This window comes from Melospiza melodia, chromosome 8 (genome assembly GCF_035770615.1).
Source record: "Melospiza melodia melodia isolate bMelMel2 chromosome 8, bMelMel2.pri, whole genome shotgun sequence".
Lineage (NCBI taxonomy): Eukaryota > Metazoa > Chordata > Aves > Passeriformes > Passerellidae > Melospiza > Melospiza melodia.
This window is the reverse complement of record NC_086201.1, coordinates 11,912,381-11,934,497: the sequence shown is the minus strand read 5'-3', so window position 1 is coordinate 11,934,497 and position 22,117 is coordinate 11,912,381. Positions and strand designations below refer to the sequence as shown.

Genomic DNA, 22,117 nt, shown 5'->3' with positions numbered 1-22,117 from the left:
GAGAGGGAAGGATAGATGAGCTACAGCAGGCAGATAATGTAAAAGCCAACTCAAAGTTCTCAAAAAACTCCAGCCGTCACCAGCCATCGCCAGCCGTCATCCTTCAGACAAAAAGGAGGAGTTTCCATTCAGGCTTAAAAATCTCCATCTTCTAAAAGATTGGCATGTGAGAATTCTAGAAGGGAAAACTGTCCTTCTTTACATAACTCTGAATTAATCCTTTAATTCTTCCTTCTTTTGATTTTAAATATGTTCTTGGCCAGGAGTCTGGATGTACACATGTTTATAACTGTGCAGCAGGAATTTAGAACATATCTAGTGTCATTGTTTTGCCAGCTTGTCGTTTTGATCCATCCAAAACCCCGTTATTCTAACCTATCTCCTAAGCTGCTGGGTCATCTTTCCCAAGTAAAGTAACCTGGGAATAAAAGTGAGCTTTGTTTTTGGAGATCAAAGACTTTTTTTGATCCCTCTTTTGGTAACCAAAGCCTCTTCTCCCTTGCATGGTGCTCATCAGTAGTAGGTGCAATGAAACTCCTCTCTGCACAAAATTGTCCACTTGGATGGGGCAAGGTTGTGCTGCTGTGCCAGCACCGACTGCATGTGTACCACGGAGAGAGGAGAGAATTTCTTTGGATAAAACACTGAGTGCATATTAATACAAGACTTTGACCAAAAAAAAAAAAAAGTTGCAGTGTTGGTGGTTGGCAAAATAATCTGCCTCACAGTCCTTCCCAGGCTATCTGAATGGAATAAATGCGATTTGGGAGTGCATGGTGAGCCAGTTGTCACCCTCAGATACTAGCCTTCTAATGACATCGAGAAAATAAGGAGGGAAAAAAGAGAAGAAAAAAACGAGAAAAAGATATGTGTGCAAAATTTCAGACAGAAGGCACCCAAATTGGTAGCTGGTTTTTGGGATTAAAAATGTAGTATGAAGCAGTCCAGCCAGGTTGCTTTGCACAGGCTAGAAGAGGAAGGTTTCTGAGTGGTTTGTGCTCATTTTCCACTTGCCCGGACCTGGGCTGCGTGTCGGGCAAATCCGCTGGCAAATGTTAACACTGCCCAAGGGACTGAAAGTGAAGCTGGGGGCTGATGTGGCATGCGGTTGCCATGGTACTGGCCATAATCCTGCCGGAGTCAGATACCCTGATGATACGGCGAGTTTGAGCTTGCTCTGGAGTACAGCGCAGTGACCCTTCCCAACAGCATCTGGTTGCGTTTTAAACTTTTGATAAATTCCATAGCCAAAGAAATCAAAACAATTTAAATAACAAGCCCAGCCTGGCCAAAGTCCAAGTTCAGGCTGCTGCGTTTCTCATTGGTAGTGCTGTTTAATGTAGAACGGAGCAAAAGCGAAGATAATCGGGGTGGGAGCAGGGCACTTTTTGGAGATTCTTTCTCCCCTCCTCGTAGCCTTAGTCCCAAAACAAGAGGATGAAACTAGATTCAACCTCCGGTGCGGCTGCTTATCGCGTTTAGGGAACAGTCTATAATGAACGCGTTTCTCCCCCTAGATGTTCCTGGCGGGTAAAGCCGCCCGTGTGCGAGGATGTTCCGCGGAGCTCTGCTGCCTCCAGCCCTGCTGTGGCGGGGGCTTGAAAAAGTCGCGCAAACTCGCGGGGAAAAAGCAACCACCAAAGTTGGAGGGAAACCACCCCCAGCTCCATCCCCGCCTCTCCGCGAGCGAATCTGCACAAGCCAAACTTGTGCTGTTTGGGGAGGGGGGGCAGCTTTCCTCGAGAAGGGGATTTGTGTGGGCTCGCTGCAGATGCGCTCCAGCTGAGCGCGGTGTGCGGGGGCTCCCGGCGCTCCCGAGCGGCGCGGCCGGGCCGGGCTGGGCTGGCGGAGCGGATCCACCGCGCCCCACAGAAAGCCCCGCACCCGAAATGGTGCGGTTCGCTGAGGCGAGGGGGCGAGCCGGGATGAAAGGGGCTGGGGGGAGGAGAGAGAAGATCCGGAGCGGTGCGCTGCTCCCGCGCCAAAAGGGTGGAAAGGTTTAGATTTCCCTTTTTTTTTTTTTTTTTTTTTTTTTTCTTAAAGGGCGGGTGGAAGAGAAAACAGACCCTAGAGCCAGTTTTCCTCTTGTGTCAGGGCTTGAAAGCGCTCCAGCGTCTTCCTGCAGGCTGCTCAACTTCATCTCTCGTGTGTGTGCATGTGTGCGTATATCTATTATATACATAAAGTAGGTGAACGTGTGCGCGCCGTGTCCCGCCGGCGGCCCGGGCGGATGGGCAGCAGGAGCCCCTCACCTCTGCACGCCGCCCCCGGCCCTCCACAGCGCTCCCTCGCTCCCTCCCTCTCCCCGTCCTTCCCCGCCCGCCTCCGCGGAGCTGCTCCGCGCCTGCCGCCGGGAGAGCACCGCGCCGCCGCCGGGATCCGCGGCAGCTTTTGGCGAGGAGCGGAGCGGAGCGGGGGAGCGGCACAAAAGGGAAGGACGGAGGGAAAGTCCCTCCCACGCCCCCCTCCCCCAAGTTTATGATGGGGGTCCGGAGGAGCAGCGCTGCTCCGCGGCAACCGCTCGTCTGCTGAAAACTTGCTGCTCCGCTTTTTGGGTAAAGTTGATGCTTATTGTGTCTTTTCATTGTGCTTTTTATTCTTTTTCTTCCCCCCCTCCTCTCCTCCCGCTTTGGCTGGAGCTGCCCTGCGCCGGTGGGGGGTGTGTGTGAGGGAGGGTGCAGTTTGGTGAGGGGCTCTCCTCGCTGCGGGTGCTCAGGGGGGCCCATCCCGTGTGTCCCCCCGAGCTCGCAGGTTAGCGGGGAGGATGGGGCCGCGCGTGTGTCCGCCGTGTCCCCCCCTTTCCCCGCCAGCCCCCTCCGGGACCGTGCCTCCACGGCCATTGTTTTTCCCGGGGGCTGCGGTGACAGTCCCAGCCCCGGGCTGCTGCCGGGACCGTCTTGCCCTGGCTCCCGGAGGACGGCAGAGCTCCCCAAAGCCAGAATAGAGTTTGTCTCTTTTTTCAGAGGAAAAATGAAGTTGCCCCCTCGCCTCCTTGTCATCCCCCCATCCGGGAGGGGCAATCTTTCGACAAGTATATTTGCTGAGGAATTTAAAAAATTCCCTGCTGCAACTTGATCCCTGTGTGATGAGGAGCGGCTTGGAGAGACCCGGACTCCAATCCTATTAAGGACTTAGAGAGTTGAGAGTTTTTCCCCCGGACTCGGTGGCTTTAAAACAATCAGGGAGGAGGGGAGGGAGATGGGCTCATCTAGATGCCTTTTCTGCCTCAAGTGATTGCCATCATTTCCTGGGAAACCTGACTTTTCCAGCGCGGGGGCTTAGGGTGATTTATCAGTGGTCCTGCTGCCGGCTTTTCCGAGGTTTACGGGCTTATTTATTTATTTATTCATTTAGCTGACCTGCAGCCAGGGCTTCAAAACTTGCCGGGCCGGGGCTGAGCCGCGGGTGCGGTGCCCCCTCCGCGGGGCGGGACCCGGCTCGGCCCCGCTGCATGGCCCGGGTGCCCAAAGGCCCAGGCGTGGGGTCACCGCCGGCCGGGGCACTGAAACTTGTGTCTCCTATAGCTGCCCTCGCGTTTCGTACTGCCCCAGGTGCTGGAAAACTTGGTGCTTACAGAAATTAGCATTTTATTGGTGTATGGTGTTTATATTTTTACGGCCACAGATAAAGGCGCTAGTTGTAAAAGCTTGCCTACCCCCTACTAATCCCCTTTTTTTTTTTGCTTTTTCTTTTTATTCTTTTTTTTTTCTTTTCAACTGAGGCTCTTGGGATGTACAAGAATTTGAAAGTAAGCGTTACTAGCATGTGCATAAAACAGCATTTAAACAAATACTGTATTGGCATGTGCTGTGGAGTTGGTGCCAAAAAAGTTAAGTAAATAAGCCATGAAATTCAAAATACACACAAGTGGAATAGACTGATTTGTTGTAAGACTTGCTGATTTTATCTGCTTGTTCTAGCTACCTTGCTTTAAGAAAAACTTTGGAGATCTTTTTGGGGTTGGTTTTGTTTTGGTTTTTTTAAGTTCTAAATCTAATAAAATTAACTTCATTAGAAAAGAAACTAAATTCATCTGGAAAAGAGGATTGTGCTAGATAATTAACTAATTATTTATACTGCTGAGACGTTTGAATTGCGTGATAATTGCTGCATACAGCAACTACAGTTGGTGAATTGGTTTGGTTCAGCTTTTCTGATGGGTGGATATGGTAATTTGTATTTGGGCTGTAACGTCAGGAAATGGTGACACCTGTCAAACTTTGAATTGCAATAAAAATGTAGTATTGAATGTTATTGCAAAACTGACAACTTTTAAGAAGCGAATGAAATTCATTATGGCTTTTCCACTGTAAACAACTCCTGGAAATTTGTCATTTGATTGAAAGCATGACCTATCTGTAGCACTGCAAAGTGCCTGATTGACTGAAGATGAACTTGTTAATCTATAGGTATGTGTATATCCAACCTCTGGTGTGTGTTTGTGAAAGAGTTGATCTTTAAAGCAAGTTGAGGTAAGATTCACTTCATCTCGAATGTTGTTATTGCTTAAAGTATGTGACTTTGAAGTGCCCAGAAATGCAACTGCTGTTCTTCAAAGGAAAACAGATCTCGAGGACTGTTTCCAACTTCCTTTCAGTGTCTTTCTTTTTTTTTTTTTTTCTCCAGTGTGTCAATGGGGATGTATACAGATGGACAAATACTATTTGTGTTAGATCATTCAATTAGAGAAAAATTAGAGCCATAGAAGAATTTGAACTAGATGCATATGTCAATATAAATCTAGCATAATTTCACTGAAGCTGCTCCAGGTTATACTTGGATAAAAGAGAATAGAACTTGACCTCAGACATCCAATACATAGCAGCTTGTGTTCCCAAATGTCACACTGAAGTCACATTTAGAAAAGACAGCCTTCTGGCTGCATATAGATAATGAGCAGTATTTTTGTCATTGTTTTGAAAAGCAGTGTGAACTTCAGTGTCAAAGAACCATTTTTGATTATGTTTTCTGTGATTCTAATGATCTTACAAGTTTATACCACAACTTCCCTTTCAGTGGCACAGTTGTATAGAAGCTGCACAAGCTCTGGGGCTGTGTGATCAGCTGTACACAGAAAGGGTTATGTAGTTGCTACAGTTTTGTCTGACTTGAAAATACATTTTTCATGAACCGATACTTTATTTCTATTGAGAATGTTTGAATTTTTCAGTCCTCTGGACCCATCTCTTTTTTAGTTTAAGGATAGGGTAAAGCATATGACCTAATAGCAGTTTCATTATTCTCATTCTCTGTTTGCAAGTTAACTTGGTTAACTGCCTGCCCCTGTTTTTGGTGGCCTACTGTAAGCCAGTTGTTTGCCCTGTAGTCTGAAAGGTACACAGATACTTCATGCTTTTGTACTCTGAGAAGTGCTCTGTTCATAGTGAAGTTTCCAGTGCAGATTAGTGAAGGCAGTGGATTCAGTAAGCAGTCACCAAAATCTGTATATATTTGTGGAGCAAACACCTATCTATTGCCCCATCACAAAGCCTCCACTTAATAATCTGGCCAAGGATTTCAAGGCAGTGAGTTTTTTCAAAGAAGCTACTTAGGAACATTAGATGTGACTATAGCATCAAACTAATTAGTTGCCACTCCATTTCTATGAAGCTTCTAGGGCTTTATAGAAATGCAATATTTGCACTTCTCACTTGCTGCTGAGGCATTGAGGTTAAGCGGTCTCTGCTTTTTGTCCGCTTTCTTGCTGATGGGAAAGATTCCAGGGCATTGTTCGAGAGCTGCACAACCCCCTTATGTACCTGGGTAAATATTTTAAACAGTTGCACATTTGGACAACTTGCCACAAAGCATTAAGTGGTGTTTAGGGTTTGCTTCAGCTCTGCTGCCAGGACCCTTGTAAAGAAAACCAAAACAACTTGTAGGTATTTGGGAATTAATTAATGCAACGCTAAATAAAATAACAGCAAAGAATGAATCCTCCTATGAATGACTGCAAGAAGGCATCGTGTTAGAAAGGCAAATAATACATGTGTGCCTATGCATATCTGCATGTATGTACACACATTTGTGTGCATGCATGGAGTGTGCACAATTCATGAGCTGTGCATACAGCAGATCCCATATATATGCATCTTCTAGAAACTAACTGGTGGTTGGTGTAAAAGGAATGAAAAATTGCATCTTGCATGGCAATCTTGATAGTTCAAGAGGCAAAATTGCAGGTTTCCCTTGTGCACAAGTGACTGGAATGGAAATAGTGGGTAATCAGGTCAAATTTTCTACAGACCAGCTCCAGTTGGGAGTGAATACATGTTCGACGTGTGTAGTCCAGGAGAGGCCACGGAACTTTTGTTCATTTGCTCTTGGCTACTGTAAAACCACAACCCATAATCTTTAACTTCTTATAAACAAAGTGAACCCAAATGCACTAAAGATGAAATGTGCTGCACAAAGGGAACAGGTAAATTATCCTTTAATTTAGAAGGTCAGAGCTGTAAAAATTGTTTGGGATTTATGAATATTCAGTACTACAGGAAAAAGAGGCCTTAGTGCCTGGAAGTGGACACCCAAATTAGAAAAAAATTGAAAATAGGCTCCCTTGGGCTCCTATTGTAATGAGTGGAAGCGTTTCTGATACTGTCATGGGCATGACTGCCCAAATACATTAGTCACTGGTGAATCTTTTCTTATCGTTTCACAATTATTTGTGATTGGCTGTCACCTTTCTGCAATTATAAATATTCTAAGAGGAAACAATACAAATTAGAACTGTAGGTACCAGGATCTTTGTACTGGATGTATTTCTTTTTACTTTCTAAGTGTTCTTTTTCATATGAAAAGAGTCTTGCAGCTTTATCCTTATTCAAGTCTTTTCTTTTTGTATCTACTGGGGAGAAAACCATTAATTTTGAGGAATGGTGAGAGTAAGCCTTAAGCTGTCTTTGACATTTTAGTTTAACTTGAATAGGTTAATTTTTTTTTCTTTTTTAAGAAAACAAGTTGGTGGGAAGTGTGTTTTAACTGTGAGCGCCCGATTTCGACCATTAGCATAAGAAAAAAAGTTTTAGTGCATTTACTATTGTATTGAATGAAGAGTTCCAACAGTCAGGGAAAAGAAAGTAAAAGGCTGTAAAGAAATGATGGTCTATTCAGATTATTCAGCAGCCCAGAGCTCTGGTCATCTGCCTCTGAAATCTGTGATCGGGATATCACTTTTATCTTCCTGTGCCTTTCTCTCCTCTATTTCACATGTTCACTTTTGTCAAGGTTTATTGATCACGTTTTCTTCTCTGCAAATCTGTGGAAAATTTAATGAACCAAAAACAACTGAGAAATAAAAGGAACTTTTTATTCATTAGTCACTAGATTGAATTTTGTTCCATAGTCACTACCCTCTTGCCTCCCATGTGCCTCATTGTGTCACTCCTGCAGCGCTTACAGTATGTACAGTGGGGATGGCCACATTATTAATTCTCTTCCAGGGAAAAGTTTGTTTAAAGTTGTGAACTCATGGCAGCCCCAGCTCTGCTCCTTGGCTTTTCCCTGCCTTCCTGACATTTGGATTCTTGACTGTGGTGCTTCTGTCACTAAATACCTTTAAGTGTTTATTCGGCAGAGCATTTACCTCTTCAGGAATTAAATGTATTTGCTGCCTAGCAATTAAATCCAAATTTAAATGATTGCAGATTAGTAGTAGTTATTTACAGTCCCGATTGTTTTGGTCCTGTGATCCTTGTTCATTACACATCTGCTTTGCCGTGGTGCTGCCCCAGAGCGCTTTGTGATGCAAATGCTTTTGTTAACTTACAAATAGTTTCACTATCTAGATCATCTCAGGTGACATATTTTAAGTCGCTTCTTTTTTCCCAGATGGACTTTAAAAAAGCTGTAATTAAATGTGGCTTCCAGTATGATTAAGCTTTGCTAACATTTTCCATGGAATGCTTTACTTGAACTCTGGCACTTTCTGAACTTGTCACTGGAAGATTTTTCAATAAACGCCCCTTTTAACATTAATTTCATTTCATTTAGTGCAGCTTGTAAGTGTAGGGAAATGAGTTAAAATGAAGCATATATCTGCCTGAGAGATTACTTGGATGTTTCTTAATTGTTAAGAACTTTACTGCTACCCCATGTTAAATGCAAAGTCTAAGTCCCAGAGGAAGCAAAACCATAGAGTTCTGTAGAACAGTCCTAAATACTCTCCCAATGAATAGTAGCATTAATCCTGATACTTTTAAAGGATGATCTAAAAGCCACAAAAGGGACTCTGGACTTGGGTTTGTAATTTCAGCTATAGTGATGGCACATCTGTTTTTTCTGTGCATGGAGTGACTCTGTTCTGTAGGAGTAGGCACTTGCAAGCTTCAGCTGCCTGTAAATCTAGAGAGAGGACTTTGTGCCCAGCAGAATGAGCCCTGCTGGAAAAATCTGGGCTTCTGGGGGGTGGGGGGGGAATAGTAATAAAGCGTCTCCTATCCCCTGTGAAATGTAGGATTTTAGTGTAGATAACCCATTCACATGAAACTAATGAAATCTGTCCAGAGCAAGACAGACCCCTTCTGTGGGATGCCGTGCTGCTCAGGGGAAGCCGGTGCGGGTCCAGCCCCTCGGAGAGGAGCCCCCCGTGGTCACAGTCCCTCACCCCTGCCAGGAGGTGGCAAATACCCCCGGCAGGGCACCAGCTGGTTCTTCCCACAATCTGCAGGGGATGCTTAGCTGCACAGCGGAATTCCTGCTGTGGCACTGGGAAAACTTCCCGTGTTACCAATGCAATTCAGAAGAGTGGAGATTCTGTAATATTACAGTGCTGTGGCTTATATTCATCACTAAGAGCCTTAAATACCCAGTCTCTGGAAGTTAAATCCTGTTTTGTTTAAATGTATATTTGATGATTATAGTCTATTCAAGCAAGCAGATCACCTGGAAGTTGTTTAGCGCTGTGTTAAGCAGTTTGATTCCGTCGCTAAAATTCATTGAAAACCCCTTGAAAACATCTCAGCATTTCTTTTTTTTTCAGCTTGGAAAGTGGCATTCCTAGCTAGAATCAGTGTATTGCTCCCCTCCACGCTGACCTGAGGAGCTCTGTTAGAGCCCTTTTATCACACCGTCTTTAAAAGCAAGGTCTGTTGATTGCAGCGGTGTTAAAAGAGCATCATTTCCCAACACCAAGATCGCTCCTTTTCACAGCAATGCTCAGCAATGCCCCTTTGTGCGGGGGACAATGCAATAAGTCAGACAGGACTTTCTGAGCCACCTCTATAAGGAACTGTAAGGGCTGCTGAAGTACACTTGTGTTAAGTTGAATTGATTGAAATTTAATGGCTGTTAGTAGCTATGAATGGTAATGATTTTCTAGAGTATCTTCACCATGCTTGACATTAATAACTGTAGAGTGTGTATGTGTGACGCTAGTATGTTAGTCATTTTTAAAGATGCTTTCTCCCAGCCCTCTTTCCCATAATTTAGTTGTTTTGATGCTTCAGAAAAGAAAAAAATCTTGTGCTTCGAAGAGCACGTACATCTTGTCAACATAATTTTGTGCTCAAGATTTTTATTTTTTCCAATTCTAACATAAATCAGACTACAATATAGTGAGAGTGATGAATTTGTTTTACATGCCATCAAGAATTAATGTTATGCAAATAAAAGCTTTACAGGTGCCATGATTTACTTAATAATTTCAAGTTCTAATATTTAAGCTCATTCATTATGTTTGAGTAAAAAAAATAACACAGCATGTTCATATTTTAAAATGTGAAATGTGAGATTTGTGTGCATTTGCTGTGTGTAGTTGCTGTGTAAGCACATTTGATGGCTAAGAAAGAATCAATCTGTTTGCATTCGGCATCCTATGCCTGTAGATGTTACAGAGACATTTCAAAGAGAATAATCAAATATTTGTATGTAAGGAGAGGAAGAGGGTGGTGAAATATCCTTCACAGATACAAAGAAGCAGAAAACCTCCAAAGAAAACTTTTCTGGCCTTCAGAATTTGAGCGGGGCAGCACAGTTTTGCTATGCAAAGTGGCCTTTATTTCATCCTGAGCCGTTTGCTCCCAGACCCGCCGCCTTTGCCGCGCGGGGAGGATGCACTGAGGAGCTGGTGAGAGCTGTAGGCATCCTGGGTCAGAGGTGAATGGGAATGTGATGGCAGGGTTTGCAGGCTTTGATATGATTTTTAGTGTGCTTCCCAAAGGCTAAGGACAAGGGGGAGAAAGTTTGACACATAAATACATCTTGAATCTCTGAAGATAAGAATAGATTTTGATTTTATTTCTCAAAAATTGAGGTCACAGTGGCCTGATGACAGGCTGAAAGCCCATCACTCAATTTTTTTTCTGTTTCTTACTTTTCTTTATATTTTTTTTCTATATGAACAGACAGATTCTTATTTTTGATACATTGTACACATCGAGTTAGTGACAGCATATTCAGGTTTTGAAGTTTGTGGCCCCAGGATCAAGGTTTAGCACCAGCATTCAGGCCTCCCTGCCCAAACAGTAGTAATTTTACTGATAATGCCGTAAAAGAATCAAACCTCTTAAATTTGGTAACAGTGAATTAAAAGTGAATCTTTATAAAATGCAAGAGGGTCACATTTCTGGGATTGCTACAGCTCATAGTTGGGGGAGTAGGCTCAAGAATTGCTCCTTGACCTCTTTAAGTGCAGGGGACCATTGGCCAGGGAGCAGAGTGGTACTTGGCTTTCAGTAATTTTGACAACTTCTCCTTTTGCTCTGTGTTCTTGAGGAACTTGGAGGAGAAACTCATTCGGATGCCCCATTCAAGCCAAGGATTTAGCTGGGTGTTAAAGGGCCATTTGGGAAGTGGCACACAGTGTATGTACCGTGATCAAGTTAATTATGTTGCTTTGGCAACCCCAGCTTTGGTATTTCCTGGCTAGGACTCGTTGATGGAATCATATTCCAATATCTGCAGTCATCAACACTAAAATCTTCTACAAAACCAGGTCAGTGTTGTAAAAAAGTTGCAGAAAAAAGAGATGGAGGATTTTTCTGAGAGTGTTAACAATTCATTGTTTTACATGCTTTGTGTTGAAGTAAGTTTCTGTTTAGAATTTTAAAGTATAATTCCATTGTAGGAAATACAGTAGCAATATAATTGCTTTTACAGTGGACTCCAAGTGATTGTTTTAGAATTCCTTTTGTGGAGAATTTCAGCATTTTGAGGTTTTGTTTCAATTCACAATAAGTCATATTTGGAAATCTTACATTTCTTTGTAACTGCAGTAACTGGATTCTTAACTTACTGCTTCTGAGAGCTGTAAGGGAGCAGCAGGGCTGAGCACAGCACATGTGTTTCTGAACCACGGCCATGGCCAGTTTTTCATGCTTGATTTATTGTGTGTGCAGTTGGGGTCTTTTCCCCATTTTCTGCAGAGAAAAGGGAATGAGGAGGGAAACATTGTGCGTATTGGGGTTGCATTATCCCAACAAAGCTTGCAGTTCTTTAGAGACCTTGCTGCAGCACTCTAAATCTCCATTTCCTATTTGAGAAAATGTTCCTACTTCTGCATATAACTCCAAGGCCTCTGGCAGGGGTTGGTAAAATTTAAACTGTGTGTTGGACTTCTTTTGAGAAATTGACTGATGCTGGAGGTGATTTCATCCCTCTGGGTCCAAGCACATGGGGGAAGTGGGCGTTGAAAGGCAAGTCTAGATCTGTGTTGAGAGGACGGGGATGAAATGGGGCAGTGCTGGAGGTTGCACCATTCTCCCAGGAGCATGCACGGTGAGGGGTCTTCCTCTTCTCCATTCCAGAGGGCATTTCCAAGGTGCAGATGGCAGGAGCATCTTTGCCAATGCATTTGTTTCCTTTAATCTCTTCTCAGAGTAGAGGGACACCTGAGAATCAGACTCCACCCAAGCTGTTGAAGGTGGGAGATAAGATTGGCTTTCTTGGTAGAGAGGAACTCACTGCTTGTGAGTTGGTGTTGCTCTCTGCTGCCCCTTTGGGCTGGCCCATTTCTGGTCACTGTGGGTTTCTCTGCACTGGATGTTGGCTTTCCAGGGACGCACTGCCTCAGTTTAGGCTGGAAACCTTTAGTTCTTTGGGTACAGTCAGGTGATGAAATGCTCCAGCTGTCAGACTGAGGAAGGGGACACAGAACAACTTGGGACCCCTAACCCTGGTCATTTTGGTGTCTTCCTCCTTTGCTGTTGAAGGTGCAACTTTTCCGCCTCCTGCCATCACCCCACTCCCTCCTCCTGTTATTGCACATGGAATAAGTAGTGCATTCATGGGGTTTGCCAGAATCAGATCTCCAGTGAAGTGTAAGACCCTCCAGTGGAAGTGAAGAAGGCAACCACTTGGGATGTCTTCCTCAAAGTGACTTCTCCCTCCTTTGCTCAGTCACTCTCTTCTGCTGGCATGGTGTAGCCCAGGAGCTGCTGCCTGGGACTGGCAGGCTGTTAGCCCTGCTCTAATGAAGGGGGAGCAGTTGGGGGATTTTATCTGGTTTATTTTTTTGCTCTCTTGCCATGTGTTGTTGGGTTGCTAGGATGAGGTCTGTGGTCCTGGTGTGCTTTCTGGGTGTGCTAAACCACTCGTCCCACAAACCTCCCATGTAGGCTGGACGGGGAGTCCTTGGTGCAGCAGTTCAAACAGAGTGCAGAGCTGCAGGTGCTCTTTTGCTGGCTGAGTGCTTCAAATGTCACACCTATCCTCGGCTTAACATCTGTGCTCTTTCAACATCTCATGTGAGCTAATGCAGTTTAGGCATCACCCATTTCTCTCTCTCTCCCTGGAGGTTACAGATTTCCAGACACCCTTGAGATGGAGTTTTAAGGTCATCAGTGGCATTTTTAGGTCACAGAACTGCAGGACCTTGTCTTCTTGCTGGCTAATCAAATGACTAATTAGTTCACATATCGCTGCTGTTATCTTTCTCTCTAGCTTTGGTTCAGCTCTGCAGGATGAAGCCTGCTAGGAGATGACATCTGAGAATTACTTGATTGGAAACTTAGAGGCAGATATGGTCAAGGGAGTCCATATGAGCAATCACTGGTGCCGGAGTTAGTCTCTGTACCCCAATTCATCCATGTATATTAATGCATCTGTCAAAGCACAGTACTTAAAAACAGCTTTGCTCTAAGCCTTTCTATTATTATGGCAGTGAATACTCAAAATATGCAGTACTCTTAATACCATTGTAATTTGAGTAATATGCACAAGGCTGTATTTCAACAGATGTAGCTGTATACATATATTTTAATTTTATTTTAATCTGTGAGCAATTTTACATCTGGGCATTTTATCCTGCACCCTCTTAAATGCTCACAAATAGGGACTTGGGCAGTGCAAGCCTTTGTGCGTATCACAGCCACATTAACCCACTTTATTTCACACTTTTCTCAGGTGTTGATGGCATCTGGTTGTGACAGATGCTTTCTGATAAAGCCTTCAGATCAACATGCCTTTGGAGACATCAGTGCTCTGTGTTGGTACTTGCAGACTGCTGTATCCAAATACTCTTCTTTAATTGTCTTATTAAGTAGAGAATTAAGCTGTGTGCTTTGACTGTTTTGGTGCCAGTGATTCTTATTGCAGGCTTTGGCACGGCACCACGTTGTGTTTTAAAGAGACAGCATCACTTTAATGATGTGGGAATTGAGTTGGAGGATAAAAAATCCGCTGAGAAAATGGCTGACTGAAAGTACAGTACGTAAAATCTGATTTTATGTTCCACCCCTCAGACTATTAGGTGGGGGGTTTAGTTCAAATGCCTGCAATGATTTAAGAAATAAAAAGCAGAAATTCTTCCTGCTGCCAGACCACAGGCTCCTCAGCGCCAGACTTGCAGACGAATGTCACATGTTGCTGTATGTTTTGAAAGCATACCATGTGTTATTCTTTAGCTGTCTCAGTCTTCCCCCCCAGCTATATCATCTTCCCTCTAGCCAATCTCACAGAAAAACTTCTAATGAAAAAACTTTCCATTCCCCCCATCCAACACAGACCCTAGGATGTGTTCTCCTGTACCTGTCTGTCCACGTGAAGGTCTCTGCCCACAAACTTGCAGAAGTGATTTTAACTTGACTTCATGTAACTCTGCCTCTTATGCTTTAAATCAGGCACTTTTGACACTGATATTGCAGCTTATGTTGTGCGTTAGGATCAAGAGCTCACAAATGACTAAACATATGGTTAAAACTTTTTTTCATGAAATATAATATGTTTCAGTTTAACTCAGCTGTGGGTCTAGATAACAAACCTCCACAGTTTGCCATTAGAATAATTGCATTTCCAGAAACAATTTTTTACTCCTTCTTTTCTACTGTCTTGGATTAATGTTTCCTCCAGCTAATGACAGGACTGGACATGCAGACTGGATTAGAGCATAGTGTGAGTACTATGAGCTGAACATGCTGGCATCTCGCTTTATTGCCTGCAAGGTTAAGCGGTTTACTGTGAGGTCGCAAGAAGTAAACTGAAAGCAAAAAGGCAAATTAATCCAGATCTCTTGGGTTCCGTCAGTGACGAGCGTGGCTCCCAGGGCATTTGCCTCTGAAATGTTGTTTTGCCCGTCCCCCCAGCCCGCAGCAGTGGAGCTTTCTGACTCATGACCAACTTGTGCTTAAATGGGAGGTCAGAGTCCAGCCACCCCTCGGGTAGCCGGGCGTCACTCCGGCAGTGTGGCCACGGGATGCCGCTCCTCCTCCTCATCTGCAGTGCCAGGATGAACGTGGCAGAAAAGTTGGCAGCAGCAGCCTGGTGCTGCAGCTCTCCTGAATGGCAAAGGCTGCTTTGCATTAGAGCTGCTCCCTGGGGCTGCCTCCTTGCAGGAGGTCTGCTCCCAATTTCAGCAGGGGTAGGAAGCAGCCAGCACTTGTGCTCGACATCTCTATTAAGTTCACTGTACCAAGGAAAAAAACTCAGGAAAGCCACTGCTTGGGTTTCTGCAGAAAAGAGAGTTGAATTGGTCCAGTGGCAGAACTGCAGATCACTTCTCTGATAAGCAAGAAGCTGCTGGGGAATAATGTTAGGATAAAGGATAGGGCTGCAAAGACCAGAGCAGATGGTGCAAGGGATCGTACATGCATCACACCCACGTGTGCTAGCTAGACCACTGCTGAAAATTCATCATACTTTATTTGTATTCCTTTTATTTTTCCTTTTTGTTTGTTTATTTGTTTGGAGTTATTTGCTGGTTTTGGGGGGGGGGGGGTTTGTGGTTTTTTTTTGGTTTGTTTTTTTTTTTTTTCTTTTTAACACTGCCATGAATGGGATTTATGCACGTACCTGCATCCAGCTGTACCTTGTACTTGTAGGTGGTATTTCCACCTATGAGCTTAGGTGCTGAGTGTGCCATCTGATGTCACAGTTTGCAAGTGGACTGGTCATACTGGGCACTGAATGAGTCTGCTCACTTATTGCACACAAAAGCTTAGATCTGAATCCATGTTGGAAGGCTGGATCACAGCTTGTGTCTTAAGCGTGTTGGGCTTGTAATTCTCTTTTCAGTAGAAATGAAAGATTTATTGGTTATCTATGAAAACAATAATAGAAAGTTTGTGTTTCATGCTTAGGTATAGTTATGAGTGTGGTGCTTGAATGATGAGGTGTACTGTGTTCAGAAAGAAACCTGGTACCATCCCACGTAAGTGCAGGGCTTCCACTGGACTGGGTCTCTGACAGATCAATTTGACAACTCCTGCTTTACTGGGACCCCAGTTCCTCATGTTTCCTGGGGAGCTGCAGTGTTCAACTGGACTCAGCAAACCAGCTGTGTTGTAGTGGTAGAAATATTGCAGGGACGTGGCAAGTGCCCTCCTGGGACCACCAGCCTCAGGCAGAGTGACTCCTGGATAGGGAGCTGACTGTATAGCTTGTATCTGTGGGGAGGAAAAATGGTTGTTGTGTTTCTCCTCTTGAAGTCAGTGTGAACTTCACCAGAGTGCCACAACTTCTCAAATAGGGTGGATGGTGGCTTAGCCACTTCACCCACCAGCTCCCTCAGGACCCACAGCTCAGACCCTTAGAAATACCAGGAAATGTGGCAGCTCACCAAGGGCACAGGGCTGCTCTTTGTATCCCAGGTTCATGGCAAAGAGCTAGTGAGTGATGACTGCTTTGTGAGACCAGGTGTGACCAGGAGGGCACGTCCTGCCTTGTGTGTCACCAGTTGCCTCTTACGTGGACCCCTGTGACCTGTTTGTACTGATGTGTTAGATCTGGATCATGGGCCTTGGAACCATGCAGAGCTTGTACTGGAGCAGAATAGTGACTTACCCTGCAACCTTCCACAAGCAGTGATACACACTCTGCTTCCCTGTGCTTTGTCTGCATACAACTAGGCAGGAGCATTTCAAGATAATTGCTGTAAACTGGAAATGTTCACCCTGCTAAGGATTTGCATGGTTGGGACAGACCTTTCCTTTGTGACACTGTCATGGTGGCACATGAAAAGCTACTTGAACCTGATCCTCTTGATTTATGAAAGAACTGGTTGTAAGTTTGATTATTTCCCATGGGGCTTCTCAGAAAGCAATGCTTTCCCTGCCCTTTTCTTATCTGAGGGAGCCCTTCCTGTGGCCTGCAAAGATCACCTTACTTTCAGGGCATTTGTGGGACATGTATGTATTACAGTTCTAGTTGGTAACAATACCTGCATGGGTTATCTTAGAAAAACTATTGCATTATTATGTAGGAAGTTCATAAAACTTTCACTGTCTATTTTTATAAGGGAGATCTTTGCCTTATATTTGTTGCTCTTTAGCAGAAGAGCCAGTGCCCCAGCAGAAGAGGAGTCTGGAATGTGATGTTATCAGCTCTCTGCTCTGCTAGACCTGCGGGCTGGTACAAAACCACAGCCAGCCCCGAGCAGGCACCTGGCTCATGAGTAGTTAAGGGACATGAAGGGGTCCCAAGGAGACAGATGCACAGACAGCCTGGTGGAAGCTGGGAAAATACTGTGGGGGAAAGAAGGGATGTAAGACACCAAACCTGTAGGAAACCAGTCTTCATTATTTCTGTAACTTGTCTGACTACTTGCGCTCTTTTATTAACATTTTATTACAGCAAAAGTGAATAGAATAAAAATAGTCTAAGTGCCAAGGGGATAAACAGGAATTAAAAGGATTAAGTTCTGAACACTTTACTGCTTTTAGAAAGATGTTATTTGATTTACTAGCTTAAGTTAAACTTACATGACCAAATTACTTCTTAACTTAATAATGACTTTTGTGGGGTAAAAATCCCCATCTGTTTAGGTGTTTTAGGACTTAATCCAGAATACATCATAACTCTTTAGGCCATTATGGAAGAGTGGAGCAGCTATTCTTTGTGTCATATGCTAAATGAGTGCTGACTGGGATTTGAGTCTTCTGGAAGTCAGCATGACCTGCATGTGGTGTAGGTAGAGATAACAACTCAGCGTGTAAGATAGCAAGGGAACTATTCCCAGTGTTACATTAGCTTTGTTGCCAACTGTGATATTTTTGATTGTTTTATTTTTCATAAACTCTTGAAATACTTTAAGATAACTTGTTGGGGTTTTTTAAAATATTAAAGTCTTTGTTTTTGAAAGACAGCTCATGCAAAGTTGATGACTGACAGTGGTAATTCTGTTTGAGATCACCTGCAAGAAACTTTTCTCCTGATACCTGTCAATGTAGTCAAGCCAAGCTCCTGCCCTTTATAAGGGCTCAGAGTTGCTGGCAGTTTGTGTTGGTTTCCTCTGAATCCACAGTGCTTGTTTGTGGCTCTTTCTTCCCCCCACAGCTCCTCACACAGCACACTTGCATGTTGGACAGAGTCCAAATTTCCTCCCTCCTGGGGATTCCTTTGCTGTTAATTTAAGTGATGGCAAATGCAAACTTCTTGCCAGAGCTTGCTGTGTGTTTTTTGGATGCTTTTTATAGCTGTTCCCTGAGGGGTCAGCTTTTGTCCTTCCCCTCCACGCTTTCTGCTGTGGGGAGAGAGGCCTTGAACTGGAGCTGATCGGTCCCACCTGGCTTTGAATGCATCTCTGACATGGCTTCGGGACCTCACTGTCTTTCACAGTTTTTGAAGACTTTTGCTTTGTTGTTGTTTGTACAAAGCTGAGCTTTATAATAACTTGAGTGTATATATGTAATCTTAAAAGCAGAATTGATCATTCATGCCTCTAATAGAGTCTAAGTTCATATTAGATGATTTTCTGCAGCACTGTGGCCTGATGATTTTAGATGCTACATGAAAGTTACAATTAGAGAGGAAAATTACTATTTTTAATAGGTATGCAAAATAGCTTTTCTCTTCAAAAGTCATGTGGTGAAGACATGGTGCTAATATGAGACAGAGTGAATGTGTTGAAGAGAAGTGAGTGCCCATCTGCTGTACGCCTGAACTGTAGATTTGTGGGATATCTTCTCAAACTGGGGATGTTCAAACAGATCAGAGCACAGTCTAGAAAAGCACCGAGTCTCCTTTTTTTAGGTAGACCAGCAGTAGCCAGGAAAGCTGAAAAGCAGCTCTTCAGTTTGAAGTCATATGTGCCTTTGCTCATTTCCCTTCAAAAGGTCTGCCCTTGTCACCAGAGGGGATTTGAGTGCCTCCCCCAGCCACAAGTTCTGCTTCCCAGGGTTATTCTCCAGGGCCTTTGTCCTGCTGTGAGGTTTGTGCTTGCACAACTGAGAACCCGTTTAGTTGTGGTTTTAGCCCCTGTCAGCTGTTTTCAGCAGTCCTCCTGTGATTTGTCCAGACAGTTTTGTTGAAGGAGCTGTGCAGCAGGACGTGTTCACAGGACAGGGAGAAACAACACTGGCTTTATGGAGATGCACATGTTGGAGGAATGTCATCTGTTTGTGCTTCATTTTGCACTGGGGTCCCTCAGGGCAGTGTGTGTTCTGTGATCATCTGGGCTGTTGTAGAAGACAGAACATTTGATTGAGCACAGAGGTTTGTAACACCAGCACTGCATAGCTTTGTGGTGTCCAATTTGTGTTGAACTGAAAGTCTCTGGTGGAATCAGAGAACCATAGGAATGCTCTGTGAGGGCACCTGGTGAACTAGTGGAAATGATGGTGAAGGAGTTCTCCATTGTGGCATCCTGGATGGCGAAATAAACCCTCGAGTCTGGAAGCAGTGTGGCGGGCAGAGTCAGCGTTTGGGGAAGGTGACTTCTGGAGACCATGCAAGAAGCAGCACAGCACCTTAAAATGGGATTCAAGTAGGAAGAACAACTAGGTTATCTGGGGGAAAAAATCCAGTGGAGTGAACATCCAGGGTGCAGCATCTGTTGGGATACCTAGGTCCTCGGTAATTAATAACTGAGCATGAAGGTCTTGCAAATTTGCTGCTTTTCATAACCTAAAAAGACACCCCCAAAAAAGGTTTGCTTGCTTGTCCTGTGCTGAGGCAGCAGATGGGACTGAAGACACAGCACTGGTAACTGCAGAAAGTGTAATGCATTCAGGTCTGCTTCACTCCATTACAATAGAGATTGACAAATTGGAGAGAGTTCAGGAGAAAAAAAGAAGTAACAAGAGAGCTTGAGGGATTGACTTACAAGAGAAGACCGAAAGAGCTGAATATAGATAACTTGGCTAAAGAATGACAAATGGGGTGGTTGAGATATAAATCTACAAATATCTGAAGGGTGTAAACACCAAGGCTATGAAGAATTATTTAGAGTGGTACAATGGGGTGTAACTAGAAGTAATGGGATGAAATTTAAGAGAAGGCAAATTTCAGTTGAATAATGGGAGAAGCTTTTTGACAGTGTGATGTATTAAGCCATGGGCTGCTTTTCCAGCAGTAGTCCTGTTGCTCAGTGTTTAGGGCACAACCCTGTTTGCTTAAGAAGACAGAGTTTTCCAGAGTCTTTATTAGGACAGTTTCAAATCATGCCTTTTGTGTTTTATGTGTTTGATGCAGAGGCATGCAAACCATACACCAAAGCTGCTGCGCCTCTCCACACATGCACCATGTCTGGGTGTGACAGAGCAGCTCCTGGTGTTGTGGTGGTGGAGGTGATGTCAGGGGTGTGAGCAACCCCTTGAGCCACAGCTGAGCCCAGATGGCCCCACTGGCACGGCAAGCTTGGCCAGGTCAGTAGTATCTGCTCTTTGATCAGGACCTTCTTTTACCTCCCTCACTCCTCCCATCCAGGAGCTGTAGTGTTACCTTTTGGGGGTTAGTTCACTTACGGTCTCTGGAATAGATATCAAAGTTATGCTGCAGCTCTGCACTAAGAAATCTCTCACTTTGCTTCAAAGAAATCAGGACAAACAAGCTCCCATTGATGCACATGGTCTATGATCTTTTATAAATCTACAATACTGTACCTTAACTTTTCTTTAGAAACTCCCATTTCTTCTTCTGCTTTTCACTTCACTTGAAATGCAAACTAAGGTCAGAGGATCACTTTCCTACTGGCAGAACACAGTGCATTGTCTGTCATTTTAAAATGTCCTCCACAGTAACTGAGGAAAGATTCGTTTCTCTACTCTTTATGCTTAAAAGTGACTCTTGAATGCTTTTTGCTTTTCCTAATCTAGAAGGGCTAAATTAGAAAATTAGGATAACTAGCTGTGTAAATCAAGTTAGAGTTACCTCAACTAAAATGGTAGCATGGGGAAGATGGCAGATTCATGTAAATAGAGAAACAAATGCAGCTGTAGCACTTAGCACACACTGGAAACTTGGCTATTTTGTTGAAGAGAGGGAGGACAGAAAACTTTAAAGCACTGGCATTCTTGGAGCATAAATGAGACGAGCTGAAAGTGTCTTTTATTATTGTTCTTAAATGTGTTTTGTATTGCTCATGCTGTCCCTGAAGGGGTCTGTGTCCATACGCTTCAGGGAAATTTCTGAATTCTATCCTCTCTGTCTGTGGGAAGAAAGAACTGCTGAAGGGTTTCATTCTCCTCTGCATGGGGATGAATATTTTTCTTGCTAAAAAATGCAGTTTTGGTCTCCTCAGAAATGGATTAATTTGGTGGATGATTTTCATGGGGAATTTTGTATGTGGGGAAATGTCAAAACAATTGTGTCTTCATTGCATTCCCATTACTGAGGGCTGTGGTGAGAGTACACTCCTGGAGAGGAGAGCTTTGCTTTGAACCACTCTTCACATCCAGACCAAGAGTGGATGTGTGCTCAGGCCCCATCGTCTCAGGAGAGCAGCATAACCACTAAGCTACCTCAAGTTTGCCACCTTAATCTAAGTGGTTTCCATTCAGCAGAAATAAATCATTTATGTCAGTACGACTCCAGAATTATTTTTAAAAAATTGTTTGGTTTCACTGCTGTGCAGGAGTATCAATTATCCTCCCTACCTTATTTCTGAGGCCACTTTAAAAAGGAATTTTAATTATGCAGCTGGGGGTCTCTAATAGCATTTGCAGGAGACATCACTGGAGCTTTTTTCCCCTGGAGGTTGATTGATGATACTTTTGTACCTCTATTAGTAGACTTAGGCCCAACCCATTTACAAGGCAGACTTTCCAGGCAAGCACTCCTCAAGAGGACAGTGTAAACCTGGTCAGGTTTCTTTTAATTGTTGCTGCAAACTTCTCTGAACCTTGACAGTAAAAGACATCTTTGTAAAAGCAAGCCTGAGCAACTGAAGGAAGTGTTTGGGGGGAAAGGATACCTCGGAATAAACTGCAGCAAATTTTGGGGTCACCACAGCAGTCCAGGCCAGTTTTAACTTCACAGCAGGGCTGGATTATGATCTGGAGCATTTGGAGTATTCCCAGTCTTGTTGGTCTGAGTTGATAACCTGCACCTGGAGGACCAGGAGATGGGTGGGAACTATGAAGCACCAGCAGGAGCAGCAGAAATGCAGCTCCCAGAAGTCCTGGATTGCAAGAGCCAGCCTGTGCAGGATGGCAGGCTATAAGGCAAAGTAAGCATACTTTTTTGTCAGTGTAAGAAAGGAAAAGGCTGCCCTTCCTCCTTATCTGTTGAGGGCAATGAAAAATCTTGAGCCAGCTTGGGCAGTGAAAGGATTAATTTACTGTGGATGTTTGATTAATAAAGCAGTAGTCTATCTCATTACATTTCCCCATAGTAACTGCAAAAGAGTTTCAGATGTGCGTGGCCTTTGCTGCTCTCCCCCTACTGTAAAACAGATGTCTCACTGCTCCTGGAAAGGACAGATCAGCACCCAAACCCTCCTTCTGGCAGGACATGAGGAGAAGCCAAA

At 44.0% G+C, this 22,117-nt stretch overlaps 1 protein-coding gene across 2 annotated transcripts in view; it reads left to right on the top strand.

Moving 5' to 3' along the window:
* Positions 1–2,362: 2,362 nt before the first annotated feature.
* GLI2 (GLI family zinc finger 2) overlaps positions 2,363–22,117 on the top strand; it is a 187,714-nt gene continuing 167,959 nt past the window's right edge. Inside the window, exon 1 of one of the 2 annotated variants that reach the window (XM_063161793.1) lies at positions 2,363–2,555. The gene's annotated coding sequence lies outside the window, so the exon portion shown is untranslated. Of the gene's footprint in view, positions 2,556–4,412; positions 4,473–22,117 lie in introns of those variants that run through there. The other variant, XM_063161794.1, reaches the window with a different exon arrangement.